A 26,369-nucleotide genomic window follows, 5' to 3' on the forward strand; every position below is an offset into this window, starting at 1 on the left:
ATATATATATATATATATATATATATATATATATATATATATTAAAATGATTGTATGAATCACATTTCAACCTTGTCACAAGATGTTTTCTGTCTGAAGGAGTTGTTATCAAAACGCAGGACATTGTTTCATTACATGAGCACAACCTAAATCATGTTATGTAGCATCACAGTCTAGAGAATCTGTATTGAAAAGACAAAGAAGGCAACAAACCTCCTAGTTAAGCCTAGCGTAAAAAGCCTGAATCCTTTTCATACATGACTGATATCAGTAAGCATGGAGCACCAGTTTAATGCAGAGACACTCAATATTCATGAGAAAGTTATTGAGCATGTAGAACCTGGGAAACTACCTCCCAATCTAAATGAAGCATGGATAAGCTGAGAAAAAAAGAACACTTTGTATTCTTTGAGTTTAGGGAATTTAGCTTTAGAAGTACTTTGACAGCATAAGCTAATTTGTTGAATTTGTAATGTGTGTCATGTAGAACCCAAGAAAAACAAAATATAATGTATTAAAAAAAACCCTTTTCTAAGTCTTGATCCCAACCAAATCTTTGTTTGGGCAAGAAAAATATTGGTATTCAGAAAATAGTGCTCTACTGGTTGCCATGGCCTACTTTTCACAGATGGAAGGTGCTGGCTGTAATAGTCTAATGTGTTTTTCTCAGATTCATCTGAGCTACAATACAGGAACATTCTAAAACTTTCTCACCTAGGGGGGGACTGGGCTGGGGGGACTGGGCTGGGGGGGCGGGGCAGGGGAACATTCAACATCCCAGGATAGTGCTAGTAAGCTACTTCACCAATTGGACATCAATTAGAATGGAACCTGCAGTCAGTGACACATACAGGGCATTATACAGTGAACTGCTTCCTCTTTACACCTGTGGTCATATAATGTGGTAGAGAGACATTTTCCAGCTCTAACTTCCTCTAGGACAGTGGTTCTCAACCCTGTCCTGAAGTACCCCCAACAGGCCATGTTTGCAGGTTTTCCATTATCTTGCACAGGTGCTTTAAATCAGAGTCAATGGCTTGGTATTTTAGACAGCTATTTATTTTATCTAAGAGAAATTCATGGCTTGTTGGGGGTACTTCAGGACAGGTTTGAGAACCACTGCTCTAGAATAATACATGACTAAGACCAAGACCCGCAAAAAAAAAAAAGGCTTAAGCTGCAAAATGTGAAAAGCTGTGTCACATTAAAGCAGAACTTTTCTTTGCAAATGAAATTTGCTTCCATGTTTTTTTTTTTTCTACAAAAGTTTTTATTGAATATACATAAGTAATGTTTACAATATGTACAGTATAACAGTTAAAATGGGATCCAGAACAATTTAGAACAACATCTTTGAAAAGAGATTATATGAAATTTATGGCTTTAAATTTATAACTATGGCTATGTTTTGTTCATTTATCTTGACCACTGATTTGTCAATGGATCTCTGAATAATAGTGATAGGGTACCTAGCTCTTCAAGGTAAGAAGAAATGAAGGAAAGAAAAAAGGCTGAAGGAAAGGAAGAAAAGAAAGGGAGGGAAAGAAGAGAGGAAAAAAAAAGAAGAAAGAGTGGGAAGAAAGAGAAAAAAGGAAAAAATAAAGGGGGTGGGGAGGGGAAGATGGAGGGTAGGGTTAGATTAGATTGGGGGCCGCCTACCGATCCAGTCCCAGACCAACTAACAAAGGGAGGTAATGATTGGGGGTGTATTAGATCAATTCAGATGTTTGTATGCAGAGTGGGAAAATGTACTCTGTAACTTTCAGTGGTTTTAAAATGTGTCCAACAGGCCCAAGTGTTCGTGAATTTTTGTAGTCGCTCTTGGGAAATGTGGATCAGCTCCTCCATCTCCTCTATCTTAGATATTCTTGTCAGCCATTCTCTAATTGAGGGGGTAGCTGTTGATTGCCAGTGTACCGGGATGCAGAGTCTGGCAGCGTTGACCATGAACATTGCGAGTGATTTATAGTAGGTCCGTTTGGACAAAGACATATGGTGTAAAAGGTACTGTGCAGGTTTAAAATCCAGTGTGTATGCGGTAATCTGTGATATTAAAGAGTGTACCTCCCTCCAGAAAGGTTGGAGGAGGGCACAGTCCCACCAGATGTGGAGCATAGAACCTACTTCTGTTTTGCATCTCCAGCAAGTGTTCAGAATTGTTGGGGAAAATTTGTGTAATCTCACCGGGGTTCTATACCATTTAGTGGCAATTTTGTAGCTATTTTCCTGTAGTGCTACATTTAGGGAACCCCTATGTGCATATTCGTATATATCCTCCCAGTTTTCGTCAGTGAGGGACAATTGGAGATTTCTTTCCCAGGAAGTGCGTGATGCATCTATCCCCTGACCAGGGCAGGGGGTCTCTTGAATCATTGTGTAAATGTAGGAGATGAGGTGTCTTTGTGGTGAGTTTAGAGAGCACAGAGCTTTAAACTGGGTAAGTTGTCTGCTCCAAGTGACGGAGGGGTCCTGTGTCATAAGGAAGTGTCTCAGTTGTCTGTATGTCCAGGGGGGGAAGGATTTAGTAGTTGACATGGAGACTAGATTGTCATATGTTCATATTCAACCTTTATGGACAAATTGGTGAGCTAACATTTCCTCATGTGGCCATTCTTGTTGCAGGAATGATTGTGATTCCCCAGGAGGAAAATCAGGGTTGTTCCTGATGGGAGTCAGTGGCCTGGGTGTGAAGATAAATTGGCGGTGTCCATTGTCTTTTTGAAGGCTTTTAAGGAGGGGTATATGAGCGGATGTGTCTTCAGTGCCTGAGGCCAGTGTGAAGGCGAGAGCCGGGGAGCGAGTGTAATGGAATATTTGTAAATGCATTCTCTAGAGAGACCCAAGACTTCTCCAGTTTATGGACCTCCCTGTCTACGATCCTAGATAACTGGTAAGCAAGATAATAATTGTGAAGGTCCGGTAGACCAATCCCCCCTTTGATTTTGGAGCGTGTAAGGCGTGTGTATTTGATGCGTAGAGTGTTATTTTTCCATAGAAAAGCTGAGCAAGCCTTTTTGTATGTTGCGAAAAAAGAAGGGGGGAGGTGAACTGGAATTGTCTGGGACAGATGCCATGTTCAGGGGTTCATTTTCAGCCACCTGCTGGCCCTCCTGGCTGACAGGTAAGCGTTAAGAGTACCACCTCGTGGTCCTCCGTTCCGGAGGCCCGCATCGCTATGGCATGTGGGTGGGCCCAGAGGCCTGTCTGGGGCCTACCACAGCAGCAGAGGAATGGTCCTGAGCTGTCTATTCTGAGTGAAGAAGCTGGACAACCGAGGAGATCCCAGGGGAGGACCCGTCATGGAAGGATCATGCAGAGTGCTGGTCTGGAGAGGGGCCTGGTGACTCGGTTGGAGGACGTATCCTGAAGTAATCTTACTGCATAGTACTGCCGGGTTGGCTTAAAGGTTCAAGTACTGTGTCTGACATTCATCGCAAACCAATACATCCTGTGGCAGAGGATCGTACGGGTTTTATTCCAAACAAGTCTGTGGCAGAGACTTTTGTTCGTGCTGCGTACTGGCTGCTAGGTTAGTGAGAGAAACCTATCCAGGCGGGCAAAGACTGAATCCCACAAGGGGAGTGCATTCAACTACAAGTGTTCAATTCCAAAGAATGTTCTAAAGAATACTAAGAAAAGGTATTTGAGCTTCCCTGCAACTTTCCTTCTACCTCTTTCTTGCTACTTCCTTTATTATTTGTTCATTAAAGCTTTGGAAAATATACTTAAGTGTTTGGTGCCTACATCGTCCAGAGGTAAACTCAACTGGACCCTAGACCCTGTGCCGGTGAAACAGAGGTATTGAGAGTGAAGGTAACAGCCCACTTTAAACCAACAGCTCCACCGAGAGTTAGTGCTACACTTACCTTCACTGTGCAGTTTGTTTTGCACAGAGTGGCCCTGATCCTCGACTTCTGGGGTCCCCCCGGCGGCACTGGTAGCTCCTACTCGCATCAAGTGTCCATGTTGGAGATGGCTCTCCTAAGTTGGACACCCGTGCGGGCGCACTTCCGAGTCCTGCATCTGTGTACATTCACACAGAAAGCAGGACCCGGACCTGCCCCCTGGCGCCCGCATCATTAGATTTAATTGACAGCAATGGAAGCCAATGGCTTCACTGCTATCAATCTATCCAATCAAGAGCCTAGACAAGGGGCAGAGAGGAAGAGTGCATCTCCACAGAGGGAAGGAACGGGCTCAGGTGAGTAAAACGGGGGGGGGGGCTAGGGGGCAGGTCACCTTAATGCATGCACCCCTTTAAAACTAATTTTGTAGCTTTTGAAAATGCCAGTAAAAACTTAGATGTGCAAGTAAATTTAGGGTGTTGTGTCAGTAAATTTAATTTGGTAGATTGGTAACACTGGGGGAGGCAGAGCTTCCATTTCATCGGGGGGGTTCAGCTGATTGAACCTGAATGCCCACCAATCAGTGAGCCACCATGGCACACTTTAGCCCACATAAATTAATTCCTCCCATTAAAGAGGGAGCTGGCTGTGTTTGCCCCCAGGCTGTAGGTTCTCAGTTCTCCACTGCTCCCTCCACTGCCCCTTTCTTTCCTAGTCCTTCCTTACTGTACCTGCCATTTTTTTATTTTTATTTTTTATTTTAGGATAGAGTGGATAAGAGGTAATTTTTCAGGCTTTTTATTCCTGCCTCTGACCCCCAATTTTCTCACACTTCCTGCTTCAAGAAACTATACCATACCAGCGGTGGACTGAACTTTTATTATGTTTGTGATGCTTTCCCTCGCTTACTGCACATATGTTGGCAATCAAGAGAGCAGAAAAAGTTCTTTATATTCTCACTGAGCATTTTTTTAAACAAATATGCTAGGCAGATTCAACAATTAAGTCATAGTATGGTTGTAAATATTCTAAAATCAGTGAGTTCACCTGGAACATACAGGCTTTACACATATGGTATACTAAATCAAAGAAGAGAAGGGGGTTCCATTAAGCACACAATATCACTGGATGGCTTCCAGTTATGAAGAGCTGTTATTTCAATCACCTGCAACAATATATTTTCAAATGTAGCATGTTAGTAAAGCCCTAAACATGTTTCAGAGATATTTATATTAAAAAAGGTAATTTTTTGACATAGACAGAGATAATATGTCTGTGCAGGAAAGCATTAATTTGTATTTAAAAAAACAGAAATGATTATCAGCTGCAGGAGAACTAATGTTTTTCTAGGCCCATTTCAGAATTTTATCTAGATTTTTGCCAACATTTTAGCCACAGCTGAAAATAAGATTTACCTATTGGCATAGAAGTATTCCTCATGGTACAAAATTAAATACTAGGAGAGCTGAATGTGCAAATAGCTCTGCTGTGGAGAGGTTAACACTTACCTAAATCATTTATAGTGTCTCTATAAGGAATGTGTGGACTGATTTCAACAAAAATTGATTTTATGTTGAAATTAGTGATTTCACTGTTGGCATCAAATTCTCTCATTGAGTTGTGTAGGGGAAATGTGCTTGAAAAAAAAAAAAAGAAAAGATCTACTTTTATTTATTAATTTGAAGGATTGCGTGTTTAACCCCTTCAGATCCGCGCTATAGCCGAATGATGCTTTGGCAGGAAGCTGTCAATAGACGTCCTCCCATTTTCATGCTCGCCACACCCCCCTGAAGGGCACACGCAGCGCGAGCTGTGATCACTCGAGTCAATGAGACTCAGGTGATCACAGATCGGAGTAAGGGGTTGACCCTGACCCTCACCACGTGATCAGCTGTCAGCCAATGACAGCTGATCACGTGATGTAAACAGAAGAACAGTAATCATTTTTTTTTTTCTTCTCACGCTGATAGCGCGAGGAGAAAAAAAGCCAATCACCAGCTTCTGTTGAAGGGACATCAGTCCCGAAGAGGAAGAGGCGAAGCCGCCTCATATGTGCCCACCAGTACTGCTTGCCAGTGCCACCTGCCAGTGCCACGAATCAGTGCCAACAGTGCCCACCAATCAGTGCCCACCAGTACATAAGTGCCAGCAATCAGTGCCACCTATCAATGCCCACCAGTGGTGCCAATCAGTGCCACCTAGCAGTGCTGCCTATTAGTGTCACCTACCACTGCCGATCAGTGCCTATCACTGCCACCCATCAGTGCCCAACACTGCCACCCATCAGTACCCATCACTACCAGCTATCAGTGCCACCTAGTAGTGCCCTTCAGTGCCACCTATCAATGCCCTTCAGTGCTGCCCATCAGTGACACCCATCAATGCCACCCATCAGTGCCACTTCTCAGTGCCCACCAATGCCACCTATCAGTACCCACCAGTGCCACCTCATCAGTGCCCACCAGTGCCGCCTATTAGTGCCCATCAGTGCTGCCTTATCAGTGCCCATCAATGCAGCCTATCGGTGCCCATCGGTGTAGCCTCATCAGCTTACATCAATGAAAGAGAAAAATTACCTGTTTGCAAAATGTATTAACAAAATATAAAATGGTTTTGTATTTGTTTAAAAGAAATTTGGTCTTTTTATATTTCTTAACAAAAATATAAAAAACCCAGAGGTGATCAAATACCACCAAAAGAAAGCTCTATTTGTGGGAGAAAAATTATAAAAATTTCATTTGGCCCAGATTGGCCCAAACAAACTATGTCCTTCACTAATGTGAGGCCGCTGGATGTGCGGTATAAACTGTATGTAGCTGAGGCTATATACAGCATACTGCACTGTGTTCCAGGTTTGAGCCAAGACTCCCTGTCTCATACCCGGAACATAGCAGAGTCTACCACAGTGGCGCTCAGCCATTAAGAGACAGCAATGTATTCTATTAATGAATACAAAATTTCCTCCGATTGTCTTAGTCAGAGAGGCAGGCTGATGATGTCACAACCTCTGACTAATGCCGCGTACACACGACCGGTTTTGCCGTTGGAATAAACTCTGAAGGTTTCTCAGATGGAGAAACAAATGATAACGAATAATGCTTTATTTTCATTTTTGTTGCAACAACAGTTCGATATAGATAGGAGATTCGACATGATGCTGACAATAACAATCTGTGTCTATTGAACCTGTGGTCAAATGTGCCTAACCTTAACTCTATTAGTCCAAGATTATTCTACATAGAGAGAAAAGATTCGACACAGAGAGAAAAGATTTGACACAGAGAGAAAAGATTCGACATAGAGAGGAAAGATCGCTGCTGGAATTGGGTGGGGGAAGTAAAATAAAAATAATGATGATGATGAATGTTATTGGCCGATTGTAACCAAAGAGGAGGGGCAGTGAAATAGCTAGAACTAAGTACAGACGTACAGCCAACTTACTTTCACTTACGATTTGCTAGCAGAGAGAGATACATACACTGAATCATTTCAGAAGACAGTCCTTAGCTGGTCTGTTTGTCAGAGAACCTGAATTATTTAGCAATTAAGCATAAGCACAGCAGCAGAACAATAGTAAAGCAAGCTACAGTTCAATTTAACTTTTTCATAATAATCTGCTGCTATTGTGTTAGTGTTGTGAACTTGATAGTTATACTAGTGTTGCTAGTGTTGTGATAGCCTCATAGGCTGCCCATGTTGTGGGGGGGGGATTTATTATTATAGATTCTATATTATAATGCCATATCAATATCTGAAACAACGTCGGACGTCGTGCCCGCCATTGCACTTGGAGATTGAGAAACGAATGTGAAAGTTGGCTGACTGTTGGGGTAAAGTAGACCATTCAACATGAACGACGAAGATTCGACAAAGCAACTAAAAACATACAAACGTCGAATCTTTGGCTTGTGGTATCTGTCGAAAGTTCTAAGAAGATTCGACGGAGCAGCTAAACTGTACTATGCTGCAATCGTACATTTCCGGTCAAATGCATCCGCCCATAGGCTATTGGAAAATTCTAATGTTGGTTGACTAGTAAAATAATTAATAAATATAATTATTACTAGACATACAACATTAGAATTCTACTACAGCTAGCTTGTAGACGGAAAATTCGACCAGAAATGTACACGTACAGTTTAGCTGCTTTGTCGAAACTTCTTTGAACATTCGACAGACATCATAAGCCTTCAATGACAGATTCAACCTTAATTAATTTGGATTTTTGGATGAATGCAATTTTTAACGAAAAACGAAATGAATAAAAACGAATTTCGGGAGTAACTAAATAAACGTATTTTTCAGACGAAAGCGAAATTCCGAAATGAAATATTTCAGTGTGCACATGTCTACCAAAGTCCGACCGTCCAGAACGCGGTGACGTACAGCACGTACGACGGGACTAGAAAAAGGAAGTTCAATAGCCAGTAGCCAATAGCTTCCGTCTTGTACTTGCTTCAGAGCAAGCGCCATTTTTGGTCCGTCGGAACAGCATACAGTCGAGTGGTTTTCCCGATAGGAATTGGTTCTGTCGGAAATATTCAGAACATGTTCTATTTCTAGGTCTGTCAATTTTCGCAAAATAAAGTCTGATGAGGCATTCACACGATCGGAATAGATGATGAAAAGCTTCCGTCTGACTTTTTCTGTTGCACATTCCACTCGTGTGTATGCAGCATTAGCCAATCAGAGGAAAGGAGGAGAGAGGGTGCTTCTGTGAGAATTATTCTTCAGTATCAAACAGCAAGCTTCTAAGTAGTATGCATGGCAACAAGGTGGTGGAAGGAATGACACTTTAAGAAGCACTTCAGAGGAGAAGAAGTAACTCTAATAGGGTCAAAAAAGGATAAGAAAGGTGCTTTTTAGTGCAGCATTCCACAGTGTTTATTATTAAACAATGGTTAAAAATACTTACAAGATCCAAGATAAATAAGGCATGTCAGTCAGCATGGAAAAATCTTGTTCGGTCCTTTTCCTCTCTAGGGGTAGAGCCAACCAGCAGCTGTATTCAAGAAGGGGAAGCGAGGTGGCAAGATGGCTGACTGGCTTCCAGGACCATGCTAGAACTCACAGAACCGGAAGTGACGTCAGGCATTTCAGAGCATGCACAGTTCGCTCCTTCGTCAGACCTACGCCCCTGTGTGTAAGGTTGGCTTATGTACAGCCTGGAGGAAGATAAAAGGGAAGGCAAGTGGCTCTATGGGTGGGGATGGACTGTAGAGATGCCACGGAGCTAAATACATGTCTAAGATGTTAAACAATAGCACTCAAATTAAAAATAAATGAGCAGTACTGACAAATTATTAAAAAAAAAAAAAAAAGAAGTACATGTAAACAAGTCTGTCTATTATTTGTCATGATACTCTGGTTTAAAGGGCCAGAGTGGTTGCGACAGGACAGATGCATGAACAACGCTGCCCGTGGTTCTTGTCTGCAGTTCGCAGTGGTACCTCATTTAAAGGGCCAGAGTACTTTGTAGCAAGCAGAGGTCAATGGCATAAAGGAACTAACCATGTATGGTGACATGAATAAAACATGTATTAAAAGCACATATTATACAGTATATCATAAATATGAGGATATTCAATGTATGGTATAGATGCTTATTCTCAATATGATATTCAAATCAGAGGTAGTCTAAACAAACTAGGTTAGAATGGTGATTGTAACGAGCCCCTGCTTGCTCGGTTCCACTCTCCCGACACTCCTCTGTGGCTATTGAATCAGATTGCAGATGGCAACGTCTGATGGTTCGGTCATCCGCTGCTCCAGGAATTGAACTACAGCTATGTGCCATTAGAATCCAGTTGTGATAGCTCAGAACAAACACCAGGCAAACGTGTATGCAACTTCAAACAGGTATCTCACCTTTATTGGATGCACACAACACACTTTTATACATAGCAATTTGAACACTCTGCCCCAACAACCACTTTCCTATTGGTCAATTGGAAAGTAAACTCTAGTCCTCACCCAGGTCTTCTTGGCCATGCAAATGAGGACTTGAAACAGGGTCAGCAGTAGGGATGAGCTTCGTGTTCGAGTCGAACCCATTTTCGACTCGAACATCGGCTGTTCGATCGTTCGCTGAATTGCGAACGATATGGGCCGTTCACGCCAAATTCGTGTGGCGCGTCACGGCCCATAATTTACTGCGGCATCGCAGTGCATTGCTTGCTGATGATTGGCCAAGCATGCACTATGACCCGCATGCTTGGCCAATCACAGCGCCGCCTTAACAGAGAGCCATAATTGGCCAAAGCCAAGGAGGCTTTGGCCAATTATGGCTCAGGGGATTTAGTACACGCCCCACACTATATAAGGCCGCCTGCACGGCGGCCCTGTGCAGTGTGTTCCGGTGTGCTTAGAGAGAGAGAGAGACAGTGTCATTTCATTTGAGTTAGCTAGATTAGGCAGGACAGTCAGTCAGTTAGCTGCACTTAAAGTGTATTGTGTATATATATGCATCCCAGGTGTTGTATATATATATATATATATATATATACACTGTATTCAGTTTAGCTAGATCCGTTCCTGTTATCTTCTAGACTATTTACATTTAGTGCAGTGCGTCCTGCTCACAGTGTTCAGCTAGATCCGTTCCTGTTATATTCCTACTGACAGGCAGGCTTGTCTTGTTACAGTATTTTGAAGAAAAGTACTGGTGTTCTTTTGATCCTATTAGTACCACAGTCAGGCAGCTAGACTATTTACATTTAGTGCAGTGCGTCCTGCTCACAGTGTTCAGCTAGATCCGTTCCTGTTATCTTCTTACTGACAGGCAGGCTTGTCTTGTTACAGTATTTTAAAGAAAATTACTGGTGTTCTTTTGATCCTATTAGTACCACAGTCAGGCAGCTAGACTATTTACAGTTAGTGCAGTGCGTCCTGCCCACAGTGTTCTGCTAAACCTACAAGTAAGTGGGGTGCGTCCTGCTCACAGTGTTCAGCTAAACCTACAAGTTAGTGGGGTGCGTCCACCTCACAGTGTTCAGCTAAACCTACAAGCTAGTGGGGTGCGTCCTGCTCACAGTGTTCAGCTAGATCCGTTTCTGTTATCTTCTTACTGACAGGCAGGCTTGTCTTGTTACAGTAAATACAGCTACCTGAAGAAAATTGCTGGTGTTCTTTTGATCCTATTAGTACCACAGTCAGGCAGCTAGACTATTTACAGTTAGTGCAGTGCATCCTGCTCACAGTGTTCTGCTAAACCTACAAGTTAGTGGGGTACGTCCTGCTCACAGTGTTCAGCTAAACCTACAAGTTAGTGGGGTGCGTCCACCTTATAGTGTTCAGCTAAACCTACAAGCTAGTGGGGTGCGTCCTGCTCACAGTGTTCAGCTAGATCCGTTCCTGTTATCTTCTTACTGACAGGCAGGCTTGTCTTGTTACAGTATTTTAAAGAAAATTACTGATGTTCTTTTGATCCTATTAGTACCACAGTCAGACAGCTAGACTATTTACAGTTAGTGCAGTGCGTCCTGCTCACAGTGTTCTGCTAAACCTACAAGTTAGTGGGGTGCGTCCTGCTCACAGTGTTCAGCTAAACCTACAAGTTAGTGGGGTGCGTCCACCTCACAGTGTTCAGCTAAACCTACAAGCTAGTGGGGTGCGTCCTGCTCACAGTGTTCAGCTAGATCCGTTTCTGTTATCTTCTTACTGACAGGCAGGCTTGTCTTGTTACAGTAAATACAGCTACCTGAAGAAAATTGCTGGTGTTCTTTTGATCCTATTAGTACCACAGTCAGGCAGCTAGACTATTTACAGTTAGTGAAGTGCGTCCTGCTCACAGTGTTCTGCTAAACCTACAAGTTAGTGGGGTGCGTCCACCTCACAGTGTTCAGCTAAAGCTACCTGTAGAAGGTTGGTGGTGTTCTCATACTACAGGCAGGCAGTTGATTTTGCTAGCTGCAGTATCAGTACATATATATATATATATATATATATATATATATATATATATCCCAGCTTAGTGCAGCTACAGGCCATTAGTATGTCTGGAAGGCCAAGAAGGAGAGGCAGACAGTCACAAGCCAATAAGAGAGGGCAAGCAGGCTCTGTGTCTAGTGCTGGTCGTGGAGACGGTGCATCCTCATCAGCACGTGGCCATGGGACACGCTTGGCCTTTTTTTCGGCAGCTGGCCATGTTGAGCCGCAACATGCGGAAGACTTGGTCGAGTGGATGACCAAGCCGTCCTCATCCTCCTCATCCTCTCTCACCCATGCCCAGGGTACTTTGTCTGGCAAAGCAGCGGCCTCTTCCCTCGGCTCAATGTCATCAGTGACTCCTTCCCTAGCCCCACCATGTCCTCCTGAGGAGTCCCTCGAACTGTTTGACCACAGTGTTGGGTACATGCTCCAGGAGGATGCCCAGCGTTTGGAAGGCTCTGATGATGATACTGAGCTCAATGAAGGCAGTAACACGAGCACGGACAGAGGGGGTGCCCAAGAAGGACAGCAATCTGGCAGTCATGCTCCCCCTGCTGCAGCATACTGCCAGGTTTGCTCCAGTGATGAGGAGGGAGGGGATGATGAGGTCACTGACTCAACGTGGGTGCCTGATAGGAGAGAGGAGGAGGAGGCGGCACATCACCAACGAGGCAGGATGCCCTCCAGGGGCCAGCCTAAGGGCAGCACATTGACTGCATCACACCCCAAAGCTCCACATGTGCAGGGCGCTGCAGTCTCTGCGCATTATTCAAAAAGTTCTTTGGTGTGGGCCTTTTTTGAGACGAGTGCATCAGATCGCACCGCTGCTATTTGCAACATATGTCTCAAGCGTATCTCGCGTGGCCAAAACATCTCCCGCTTGGGTACCACATACTTGACCAGACGTATGTTGACCTGCCATGCAGTTCGTTGGCAAGCGTATCTAAAAGACCCACACCAAAGAACAAAGAGGACCTCTCCTTGCTCCTCATCAGCTGAGATTTCCAACCCCACTAGACCTTCAGTCCTCTCTGAGACCTGCACTGAGAGGAATGAAGGTGTAGAATTAGGTGTGTCACAGCCACGTACTTGTGGGCAATCTGATTTTGGTACACCGACGTCAGATTGAACCAGGCAAATTTCCCTGCCCCAGCTGCTGCACCGCCGAAAGAAGTTTGCTCCCAGCCATCCACATGCCCAACGGTTGAATGCTAGCTTGGCAAAATTGCTAGCACTTCAACTGCTGCCTTTTCAGTTGGTAGACTCTGCCCCCTTCTGTGAGTTTGTGGAATGTGCGGTTCCTCAGTGGCAGGTACCCAAACGCCACTTTTTCTCACGGAAGGCGATTCCGGCTCTCTACCAGCATGTGAAAGGCAATGTCCATGCCTCGCTGGACAGGGCGGTCAGTGGTAAGGTGCATATTACCGCTGACTCATGGTCCAGCAGGCATGGACAGGGACGTTACCTAAGTTTCACGGCGCATTGGGTGACTCTGCTGGCAGCTGGGAAGGATGCAGGACAAGGTGCAGTAGTGTTGGAGGTTGTTCCGCCACCACGCCTCCAAAATGCTAATGATTGTGACACACCTCTCTCCTCCACCCCCTCCTCTTCTTCTTCCTCCATGGCCTCTTCCTCGGAACCAGCGGTGCTCCGTAGTCGTTCAAGGGGCTACTCAAGTACGCAGGCCAAAAGATGCCATGCGGTGCTTGAGCTGGTGTGCTTGGGGGACAGGAGCCACACTGGGGCAGAGGTTCTGTCAGCTCTGCAGGGGCAGGTTCAGAGGTGGTTGACGCCACGCCAACTTAAGGCAGGAATGGTGGTTTGCGACAATGGCACCAACCTCCTCTCTGCCCTCCGACAGGGACAAATGACCCATGTGCCCTGTTTGGCTCACGTCCTTAACTTGGTGGTGCAGCGGTTCTTGGGCAGGTACCCGGGCTTACAGGATGTCCTGAGGCAGGCCAGGAAAGTCTGTGTGCATTTCCGCCGGTCATATAATGCCAGTGCTCGGCTGACGGACCTCCAAAAGGAGTTTAACCTGCCCAAGAACCGCCTAATCTGTGACATGCCCACCAGGTGGAACTCAACGTTGGCCATGCTGCAGCGGCTGCACACGCAGCAGAGGGCCATCAATGAGTACCTGTGCGACTATGGCACCAGGACAGGGTCAGGGGAGCTTGTTTTTTTTTCCCCACGCCAGTGGGCCATGATCAGGGATGCATGCACTGTCCTGTCACCATTTGAGGAGGCCACGAGGATGGTGAGCAGAGACAGTGCATGCATCAGTGACACTGTCCCCCTTGTCCACCTGTTGGAGCACACGCTGCGTGGAATAATGGACAGGGCACTTGAGGCAGAACAGAGGCAGGAAGAGGAGGACTTCCTTAGCTCTCAAGGCCCCCTTTATCCAGACAGTGTTCCTGCGTGCCCGCCGATCACACAGGAAGAGGAGGAGGAAGAGGAGGAGGAGGAGGAGGAAGATTGTGTCAGTATGGAGGTGGAGCCTGGCACTCAGCATCAGCAGCAGTCTTTAAGGGATCAGTCCCAAGAAACACATGGACTTGTACGTGGCTGGGAGGAGGTGGCTGCGGACCATGTCGTCCTTAGTGACCCAGAGGACTCCGGACCGAATGCCTCAGCAAACCTACGCTGCATGGCCTCCCTGATCCTGCAAAGCCTGCGTAAGGATCCTCGTATTCGTGGTATCAAGGAGAAGGACCAATGCTGGCTGGCAACCCTCCTTGATCCACGTTACAAGGGTAAGGTTGCGGACCTTATCTTGCCATCGCAGAGGGAGCAGAGGATGAAACATCTTCGGGAGGCCTTGCAGAAAGGTCTGTGCAACGCGTTCCCAGAGACTGGGAGGTTACAAACTCCTGTTTCTGGACAACGTGTTGCTGAGGCTTCGGTCAGTCAAAGAAGGAGCGGTGGAGAAGGTGGCCGTCTGACCGATGCGTTCAGACAATTTTTTGGTCCGCAGCCCCAAGGTATGATCGGTTCCAGCAACCATCGCCAGCGTCTGTTTTACATGGTGCAGGAATACCTAGGGGCAAGATCAGACTTGGACACCTTTCCCACCGAAAATCCTCTGGGTTACTGGGTCTTGAGGATGGATCACTGGCCAGAGCTTGCACAGTATGCAATTGAGCTACTGGCCTGTCCTGCATCCAGCGTTCTTTCGGAACGCACATTCAGTGCTGCTGGAGGCGTGGTAACCGATCACAGGGTGCATCTGTCCACTGACTCGGTCGATCGACTGACCTTCATAAAAATGAATGAGTCTTGGATCACCACCAGCTACCAAGCACCTGATGCTGATGTAACCGAATAATTTTTTTTGAAATCTCAGATCCCTTCAAAGACTGCCTATGCTGATGCTGAGTGACTATCCCTGAGTAATTATCCTCTTCCTCCTCAATCATCACGCTGATAGCTTGTAAGAACATTTTTGGTTCTGGGTGCCACCACCAGTGCCTAAGGCACAATTTTTCAGCCCCTGTTTAACAGGGGCGTGTAATTACGATTTTTGATGTAATACTTTGCAGCAGGGCTCGTTCCTGCATTCCAACTAGAGTGTCTGTGAGGGGTTGCAGTGTTGTGGCACCAGCACCAGTGCCTAAGGCCCAATTTTTCAGCCCTTGTTTAACAGGGGCGTGTAATTACAATTTTTGATGCAATACTTTGCAGCAGGGCTCGTTCCTGCATTCCAACTAGAGTGTCTGTGAGGGGTTGCAGTGTTGTGGCACCAGCACCAGTGCCTAAGGCCTAATTTTTCAGCTCCTGTTCAACAGGGGCATGTAATTACAATTCTTGATCTAATATTTCACAGCAGAGCCCTGTGAGGGCTTACAGTGTTGTGGCCACAGCAACACCTAAGGCCCAAATTTCTGCTGAGTATATAGGGCAGGACCCTACTTTCAAACAACTAACTTACAAACGACTCCTACTTGCAAACGGAAGGAGACAACAGGAAGTGAGAATAAATCTACCCCTAGGAAGGGAAATTCTCTCCTGTAAGAGTTAATATGGGAAAAACATTTCTCCTTTCCACTGATGCTTTCCAATCCATTGGGACAAAAAGTGAGGTGAAATCTTCTGAAGAGGAGGAAAGACAGCAAAACAAATGTCACAGGGGTGATAACCCTTCCCTATGTTTTCCAAAAAGCTTAAAAAAGATTTTTTGGCTGGAGCTAAACACGTTAAAAATGTACCCGTTCAAAATTACAAAGAGATTCTACTTAACAACAAACCTACAGCCTGTATACTGCTGTTCAGAGTATATAGGGCCTGGTGGCCCCACACCTTTCCTTATTTTAATTTGGGTGCGGGGTTCCCCTTAATATCCATACAAGACCCAAAGGGCCTGGTAATGGACTGGGGGGTACCCATGCCGTTTGTCTCACTGATTTTCATCCATATTGCCAGGACCCGACATTACATTAAACCCGCAAGCAGTTTTAAATGAGATTTTTTCCTTTAAAAATTACATTTGGTGCAGGGACTGTTCTAAACACGGGAAACACGCGTCACTTTACAGGCATACTATAGACACCCCTCAGGTACGATATTTAAAGGAATATTTCACTTTTTTTTTTTACTTTAAGCATCATTAAAATCACTGCTCCCGAAAAAACGGCCGTTTTTAAAAGTTTTTTTTGCATTGATACATGTCCCCTGGGGTAGGACCCGGGTCCCCAAACCCTTTTTAGGACAATACCATGCAAATTAGCCTTTAAAATGAGCACTTTTGATTTTGAACGTTCGAGTCCCATAGACGTCAATGGGGTTCTAACGTTCGTGCGAACTTTCGGTCCGTTCGCAGGTTCTGGTGCGAACCGAACCGGGGGGTGTTCGGCTCATCCCTAGTCAGCAGGGATTGGTCTGATAGCTTGAATAGGAAGACTGATATGTGTAATGACACGGAGAAGCACCAGGGGGTAATTAAAGAACATAAACAAACGGTCAAACACAGAATAATGCCTTCCTTCCAGACCACAGAGCCGTCTGGAGGGGGGTTAGCCTTAAAGCAGGGCAGAGGACCCACTACTGTGCAATAGAATCAAAGGAGAAATACTTCAGTATTCCAAGGTTCATGACAGTGGTCTTTTTTATGTCAGTAGTAGTGAGTAATTATATAAGAGTGTAGTCTGGAAATATCAACATAGTCTAACAATGGCAGATAAGGGCTATACACAGTACATACAATCAATCAATGGCTTTGTGTGTATCTTATACCTTATCACTATTTTGAGACTTATGCCGCGTACACACGAGCGGTCTTTACGGCAGACTTTGCACGGCGGACTTTTCGCCAGACTTTGTCCGCCAGGTGCGCTGGACTTTAAAACGGACAGACTTGCCCACACACGACCGGACTTTCCGGCGGGCTTTCCCCGGAGTTGCGGCGGACTTTCAGAATGAACGGACTTGCCCACACACGGACAAGTCCGTCCATTTTGAACGTGACTCAGGTGCGACGGGACTAGAAAAGGAAGTCAATCTTGCTGCTTTTATCGGCGAGATTGACACCTTGTGAGCCCCGCCACGGGTCATACCAGGCCCTTAGGTCTAGTATGGATTTTAAAGGGAAGCCCCCCTACACCAAAAAAAGCATGGGGTCCCCCCTAAAATCCATACCAGACCCCGATCCGAGCACGCAGCCTGGCCGGTCAGGAAAGGTGGTGGGGACAAGCGAGAGCCCCCCCTCCTGAACCATACCAGGCCGCATGCCCTCAACATGGGGGGGTGCCTTGGGGGAGGGGGGCCCTGCGGGGCCCCCCACCCCAAAGCACCTTGTCCCCATGTTGATGAGGACAAGGGCCTCTTCCCGACAACCCTGGCCGTTGGTTGTCGGGGTCTGCGGGCGGGGGCTTATCGGAATCCAGGAGCCCCCTATAATAAGAGGGCCCCCAGATCCCGGCCCCCCACCCTATGTGAATGAGTATGGGGTACATGGTATCCCTACCCATTCACCTAGGGAAAAAGTGTCAATAAAACACACTACACAGATTTTTAAAATAATTTATTAAACAGCTCCGGGGCGGTCTTCCTCCGGCTTCGGGGGTCCCTCCGGTTCCTCTTCTCCCGGTGTTGCAGTTCTTCGGCCGGCTCCTCTGCTGGGACTGTGACCGGGTGATGTTGACCATGCCCCCTAAAACGTCACAGTCCCAGCATGCCCAGGGACTGTGACATCATAAGGGGGCGGGGGGTCTCCGCCTATATAAGTCACAACGGAGCCCTCAGAGAGCAGTCCAGCCGGAGAGAGCGTCATGTCAACATCTGGAGAAGAGAAGAGGGAAGAAGACAAGAAGCCAAGAAGCCCAGAAGCCCGGAAGTCCGGACCTCCGCTGGCAAGAGAGCGGCCTGAAGACAGCGGAGGAGCCGGCCGAAGAACTGGAACACCGGGAGAAGAGGAACCGGAGGGACTCCCGAAGCCGGAAGAAGACCCCCGAAGCCGGAGGAAGACCCCCCCGGAGCTGTTTAATAAATTATTTTAAAAATCTGTGTAGTGTGTTTTATTGACACTTTTTCCCTGCACCCCAAAGCACCTTGTCCCCATGTTGAGGGCATGCGGCCTGGTACGGTTCAGGAGGGGGGGCGCTCGTTCATCCCCACCCCCTTTCCTGACCGGCCGGGCTGCATGCTCGGATTGGGGTCTGGTATGGATTTTAGGGGGGACCCCACGCCGTTTTTTCAGCGTAGGGGCTTCCCTTTATAATCCATACTAGACCTAAGGGCCTGGTATGACCCGCGCTTGCCGCAATAGGAAGATTTGTTTTTCTTATTGCAGCGAGTGCGAAATGCAATACCCTGCCCTTGCATCGTATCTGGTCCATTGGACCAGCATACAGACTAACGGGCTTTCCGTCGGACCAGCACACAGACGAGCGGACTTTCCGCCAGCAACTGAGTCCGACAGAAAGATTTAAAACTTGTTTCAAATCTAGGTCCGGCAGGCTTTAGGGAAAAAGTTCACCGGAAAAGTCCGCCGAAGCCTACACACGGTCGGATTGTTCGGCGGACTCTGGTCCACGGGACAAAGTCTGCCGTAAATCCGCTCGTGTGTACGCGGCATTACTGGTGTTGTGTCACAGATAGAGTCCGAATACACTTATATAAATGAGACCTCCTGTTAGGGACAGATATCAGAGAGTATTAATATAGTATTATGATACAGTAAGCAATATATAGCACGTGGTGATCTTGTAGCTGTGATATGATTATAGGGAACGTTTTGGTAAACATCGCCGGTTTATTGAGGAGACAAACATAGCCTCCCCAGACACTTTGCCGAATACCACAATCAATCCGCAACCAGACTCAAAGTCTGGGTTATTGAGTCTGTCCCTGCTAGTTTCCCTGAGGCAGAGAGATTTCATCATCTCTGCCAATGGCATATTGGATTTTTGCCTTGGATGTGCTGTCTCCAGGAGGTATGAATGAAGAGCTGGAAATTCACACCATGCTATAATCATAGCTGACTAACAAATTAACGTCCAACTCTAGCTAACACCTTTTTACCCCCCAATGCCAAAAACAGCTGTCACATGCTACAGAAGTTGCACCACCTCCCAGAGGCCCTTTAACTGGATTTTAATATCTGGGAGGTGGATTCCCTAATGAATTAAGTTATTAATAATGGTAAAATATTCCACCATGTAGGGAGCCCTCATTTTACAAAAGTTTTTACAGAAGCAACACTAGTTTCCTCACTCCCCCCAGAGATGTTTAGAGTATATGTGGTTACCCTTCACAAACTGGGGAAAGATCCAACTGCTTATGCCAATTTCTGCCCCATATCTCTGCTAAATTCTGATGTGAAAATGTTTGCCAAACTCCTGGCTAGACGCCTAATAGGTATACTTCCTTCTCTGCTAAAAAAAAGACCAGATGGGTTTTATTATGGGCCGCCAAACATCAGGTGCAACTAGGAGGATTATTAAAGCGGAGGTCTGCCCCCCCCAAAAAAAATTAAAAGCCAGCAGCTTCACATACTGCATCTGCTGGCTTTTAATAATAAGACACTTACTTGTCCTGGAGTCCAGTGATGTCGGCACCGCAGGTGATGTGGGGTGCTGCCACCACCATTGCGGGTAAGGGAACCGGTCAGTGTAGCCTTACGGCTTCACGCCAGGAACCCTACTGCGCATGCGCGAGGCTCCGCTCCTCTTACCTACTGGCCCGGCGACAGGGGGAGGAGGGAGCCCTTTGTTGATGTCATGGGACGCGGCGCGGACACCTGGAAGTGGAGTCCCCCCTCAACCCCCCCGAAAGGTACGAATTGTGGCACCGGAGGCGGGGTGGAGACAAATGAGCGGAGGTTCCACTTTTGGGTGGAACTCAGCTTTAACATGATTCATTATGCTGAGAAGACCCGAACTCCTTCCCTGCATCACCGAACGCAAGGTACATTAGCAGTACAAGGTACATTAGCAGTATATGTCCATGGTACTATTGAAATTTGGTTTTATAGGTGACATAATATCAGCCATACTAGCACTCTTTCCTGCCCCTCGGCACAATTATACGCCTCCAGTATTTTGTCTAAACCATTTAGTATTACTAAATACTATCCAGCAAAGTCCCTCCCCATAGCCTAACAAGTGCTGCAACAAGTTAGCAATATCTTTTATTATAAAGTAAACACCTCAAAATCAGTGATTTTGGATCTTGGAGTAAATTTTTCTACAAAACTTGCCGTTCAGTCCCAACTCCCATTTCCATGGAGCACAGAGGAAGTACCCTACTTGGGTATTACCCTCATGGCCAATATGTCTCAGTCGCTCTCTACCCGAGCGGCTGTTTAGACGTCTTTTTCGGTCACCTATTTTTATTATGAATCAACATTAGGTCCTGCATCACAGATAATTATTTTGGATGCTGAACTATCATCTTAAACCACACACAGGTGACTGTGACCGTTTTCCTCACACATAGAGATTAGCCCATTTGGGTTAATGGTATATTCCCGTCTTATCGGCAATATGCTTTACTGGATGCTTCCAGCTGTATATTTTCTATTTTAAGGATACACAGACAAAAAAATATATATTAGAAACTGGTTTTCCTCTGATGGGACTTTATAAGGCAAGAGTCTTCAAAAATATCAAAAACATGTATAGTTTATTTGGTATCAAAAAGATTAAAAATATAACAAAACAACATATATAAATACTGAAGAAAACATGAAGGATGCTACAAAACAGGTGTGGACAATAACAGTATGCTAGTAAAGGTACACTGTGAACATAAAACCACATCAACTATACAAACTGGAGTCTAACTCACACAGGACCGACGCGTTTCGAGGTTTAAAATTTGATTGAGACCTCTTCTTCAGGGGCTAGTGGTGAGATGAGTGACTATCATTTGACTCCTGAACCCACAATTTGAAAGCATCCAACTTTAAAAACAGAGATAAGCGCAGTCGATCACCGATGAAGAAATGACCCCCAGTTCAGCGCTAGCACCAGAAACATGGCACGGACATGCAGATCACAGCAGGACACAAAGGGCATCCTACCATTCGCAAATTGACATCGGTATTCTATCCTCATATAATTTATTTACATGATATTGAGCTATGTATGGAGTGTATAATTGTAACTGTATCTCTATGAACTGATTTCTGTATTTGTTTTCCTTTTTTTCTTGCTTTTAAACAACACTTTATATATTGAATAAAATTCAGTTTTTAATTATACAATATTGGTTATTGTGCCTATAAAGTCCAAGCCCAGATTTATTTCTATACTTAACAATATGTCTCAGTTATTCCCTTCCAATAATAAGCCCCTGCTCACAAAAATTTTGAATTGAACCGAATTGCTCAATTTGAACTCTCATGACGGGGTAGGCTTGCAGCCTTTAAGATGAACATTTTACCCCAGCTTCTCTATCTATTTAGAGCTCTCCCAGCACTGATTCCACTCACGCAATTGACAACCCTGTCAAGTATCCTCCGCAAGTTTGTGTGGAGGGGGAAGAGGGCACGATGCGCAGGTCCCACTCTTACCAAGCATAGATCTCTGGGGGGGTGCGGGTATGCCTGACCTACTAGACTACCACTGGGCGGTGTACCTGGATCAAATTAAATGCTGGTTTCTCAATGGAGAGACACCCTAATTGGTAGAGTCTTGAGTGATTTGTAGAAGCCCTGGGATCTTGCTCCTCTTCCTCTATCTACACAAGCTTCTCTCAGGGCTTGGAGACACTTGTCCAAATACCATGACTCTTAAGAATTACTACCTAGCACACCACTCCCTTTGAAAATCTGGAAGCCACGGTCCCTATGTTAGACACTAATCCCTTTGTTAATTCGGCATATCTGACGTCCTGCATTTTTATGATCAGGACAAGCTTAAAGCCACAGAGTCACTGAAGGAAGAATTTGGCCTAACATTCACATCAACCCGCATACTAAATTTTTTATCTAAGCACCCGATTGTGAGGCTCTTCTACACATTACAATCAATAGAGCATAAATATAAGCTAATATCTCTATTTTATGACTTCTTACAAGATAAAAGCACATTCTGTAAAACTAGCCCAATGCAGAAATGGGAAAGAGATCTTGAACTCTCATTCACCCCAGAGCAATGGAGGAGTACCTTCCACTCTTAGGGGCCTCACAATGCACCACCCATTGGGAAATGACCCTAAAAATCACCAACAGATGGTACTACACACCCTTTAGGTTGGCAAAACATTACCCCCTGTGCTGGCACAACTGTGGCCAAGTGGGGAACTTATTACATATAGTGCCTCACACTAACAAGCTTCTGGAAGCTAAGTTTTTAACTTATATCTGCCTTCACAGGTGTGTTCCCCTCTCCCTGCCCAGAACTGGCCCTACTCAACATAAAGATAGACAGATATCCAAAAGACTGCAGACAGGTTGTCACACATACTTTATACTCCTAGCAGTCCGATCTCTAATTCTAAGGCAATATAAGTCACTGTTAGCTCCTAATCTCTCTAAAGGGATTGTATTAATCTGAATAAAATTTACAAAAAAATATTAGCTCTCAATTTGTCATTTAACATGTTTCAAAAATCTTGGCGCATTTGGCTGAGTGACTAAATATGCTACATTGAATTTGTAGTACGTACCTGTACCATATTTGAGTACTGTAACTCCTGTACTTTTTTGATGTGTTTATTTTACACATATGACCCTGTACTTTTCCCTTGTTAATCTAAATAAAAATGTATTGTTTAAAAAAAAAAAAATATGTGGGAGGTGGTGCAGCTAAAGTTAGACTTTAATTTGTTAGTCACCAAGTAAAGTCTATCTAAGGCTCCATGCACACCAGTGTTTTTTTAAGCTCCTAGAAGCTGCTATTAGCATTTTTTGTGTGCTCTTAGAAGCTAAATAGTGTTATCCTATGTGTCCATGCCCACTACATTAGGCTATTAGCATTTTTGGAGCTTCAGCATCAAGGAGCAGAAAAAAAAATTTGTGGAGGTTTTCCAGCAGAAAAAAAAAATGCTGAATGCTGTTAAATGCTACTAAATGCTGCTAACTGCTTCTAAATGCTATTAAAATGCTCCTAACAGCTTTTTTTGAGCTTTTATTTATTTTTTCTTTATGTACTAAAGAAGCGCTAATAAAACGCAAATGCGCCTAAAAGCTTCTAAATGCTTCTAATGCCACTTACACACGGCCGGACTTCCCAACAGAAAAAGTCCGATGGGAGCTTTTGGTCGGACATCCCGACCGTGTGTATTCCAATGGACTCAGATATGGAACATGTTCTAAATCTTTCCGTCGGAAATGCCGACGGAGTTTAGCCTGTTGGCAAGTCTGCTCGTGTGTACGCGGCATTAAAGCTACTAAAATGCTACTAGAAGCTGGTACAAAAATGCTATCAGCATCAGCATTTTTCATCCAGTGTTTTTTTTCTAGCTTTTTTGAGCTTATAAAGAATGCTAGTGTGCATGGAGCCTAAATCTACTGGTCACTTCTCCACAGGTTGAATATGCTGCTGTCCAAGGGTGGCTATGTTGCTCTTCTATAGATGGAGTGGAAGAGTGAGTGTAGTGAATCTAACACAGGAGGTGTGTTACTGGTCAGATCATCAGTAAAAATGAAGAATGAAAAATTAAAACTAAAAGAAAACAGAACATAACTTAAATAGAGTGAGGAGATTTTATAACCTGTTAGGTCATTACTGATATTTGTATACTTTTTGGGAAGATCTCCTCTCCCAAAACTAAGCATAGAAAGCAATAAGACCTAATAGGTGTTTAAATCCTTCCCCCAATGCTTAAAAAGATTCATCTGGGGTTCCACTTAAACTACTAAAATTTATTTTACAAAAGAGATTAAAGCTTATGGTGACATTTTGTAAGATTTTATCATATTTATGTGTTAATTTATAACCGGTAGACTGGCATATCTGAAAAAAAAAATAACAACTGAGGACAATGAGCATTGCAGTCGCTTATTGGAATGAGTAGTAATAGGTATGCTGGCACAATGAATGGTGTGCTCAGTGTCCAATTTTCCTTTATTATCACAGTCTTTAAGGTTATTGTGTTCTCCTGTAAAAGGAAATGAAATAATAAGATTTTTAAATACAACTTACCTGTAAAATCCTTTTCTTGGGACTACATCATGGGACACAGAGGCTTGGTAATTCCTTAGTGGGTTAGATAGTACCTTCAGGTGATTGGACACTGGTAACTATAATAACGAAGTGAGTTCCTCCCCTATATAACCCCTCCCATATGGAAAGTACCTCAGTTTTGTAGCAAAGCAATAAGTACCCCAATGTATAATCCCGAAGAGGGGTGGGAGCTCTGTGTCTTGTATTCCCAAGAAAAGGATTTTACAGGTAAGCTGTATTTTAAAATCCTATTTTCTTGTTCATACATCACAGGACACAGAGGCTTGGTAATTACTTAGTGGGATGTCCTAAAGCAATGCCCAAATTGAGGGAGGGAAACACAGATCAGAAAATACATAGACCACCAACGGACAAGAGGATCTAAACTGCTGCCCGCAGCACACTGCGCCCGAAGGCAGCATCCTCATGCCTTCTTACATCCACCTGATAGAATCTAGTAAATGAAATGTATGGACTGAAGACCATGTTGCAGCCTTGCAGATCTGAGTCATGGAGGCCTGGTGATGCACTGCCCATGAAGCACTAACAGCTCTAGTTGAGTGCGCCTTAACCTGAAAAGGAGGAATCTTCTTCTTTATACCATAGGCCTGAATAATAACTTGCCGAATCCATCTGAAAATAGTGGATTTCAATGCTGCCTGGCCCTTTCTGGGTGTAATAACTCCTCTTCCGCGGACTGCGGATCTGGAAAAAAGGACGGTAGGATCACATCTTGATTCAGAAGGAATTCTGAAACCACTTTAGGTAAAAAAAGTCAGGTGAGAACGCAACACCACCCTGTCTTTGTGAATAATCAAATATGGCTCCTTTAAAGAAAGAGCTGCTAATTCTGATAGCCTTCTAGCCGAGGAAATGGCTACCAAAAAGACCAGTTTCTTTGTCAGAAGAACTAAAGAAGTATGGTGCAATGGTTCAAAGGGTTGTTCTTGCAAAATGGACAAAATCAAATTCAGATCCCATGGGCACACAGGAGGTTTGACTGGCGGATTCAAGCGCAGTACCCCCTGAACAAAGGCCCGGACCAGGGAATGTGAGGCAAGTGGCCTTTGAAAGAATACTGATAAGGCCGAAATCTGGACTTTGATAGTGCTCAAAGCCAGCCTCATTTCAATGCCTAACTGAAGAAAAGCAAGAATCCTGCTAATGGCACACTTTCTAGGATGCCACCCCTGAGTTCACACTAATGCCCCGTACACACGGTCGGATTTTCTGATGGAAAATGTGTGATAGGACCTTGTTGTCGGAAATTCTGACCGTGTGTAGGCTCCATCACACATTTTCCATCGGATTTTCCGACACACAAAGTTTGAGAGCAGGCTATAAAATTTTCCGACAACAAAATCCGTTGTGTACACAAATCCGACGCACAAAGTACCACACATGCTCAGAATAAATAAAGAGATGAAAACTATTGTCTACTGCCCCGTTTATAGTCCCGACATATGTGTTTTATGTCACCGCGTTCAGAATGATCGGATTTTCCGACAACTTTGTGTGACCGTGTGTATGCAAGACAAGTTTGAGCCAACATCCGTCGGAAAAAATCCTAGGATTTTGTTGTCGGAATGTCCGATCAATGTCTGACCGTGTGTACGGGGCATTAGAAACATATGCCTTTCAGATTCTGTAGTAAATGAGCCTGGAGGCTGTCTTCCTAGCATTAATCAGAGTGAAAAAGACTGATTCTGAGAGCCCACGGCTTTTCAGAATGTGGGTCTCAGCGGCCAAACCGTTAAATTCAGACTTCGTAAAGCAGGATGGAATATTGGACCTTGAGAGAGTAGATCTGGATGCAGCGGAAGAACCCAAGGTCTTCCCACTGCCATCTTTACGATCTCTGCATACCAAGGTCATCTGGGCCAAGTCAGAGCCACCAAAATGACCAACTTTACTTCCCTTTTGACCCTCCAAAGGAACCGCGGAAGAAGCGGAATTGAAGGAAAGCTATAGATCAGAGAGTACC

Source organism: Aquarana catesbeiana, linkage group LG10, assembly GCF_042186555.1.
Source record: "Aquarana catesbeiana isolate 2022-GZ linkage group LG10, ASM4218655v1, whole genome shotgun sequence".
Classification (NCBI taxonomy): domain Eukaryota; kingdom Metazoa; phylum Chordata; class Amphibia; order Anura; family Ranidae; genus Aquarana; species Aquarana catesbeiana.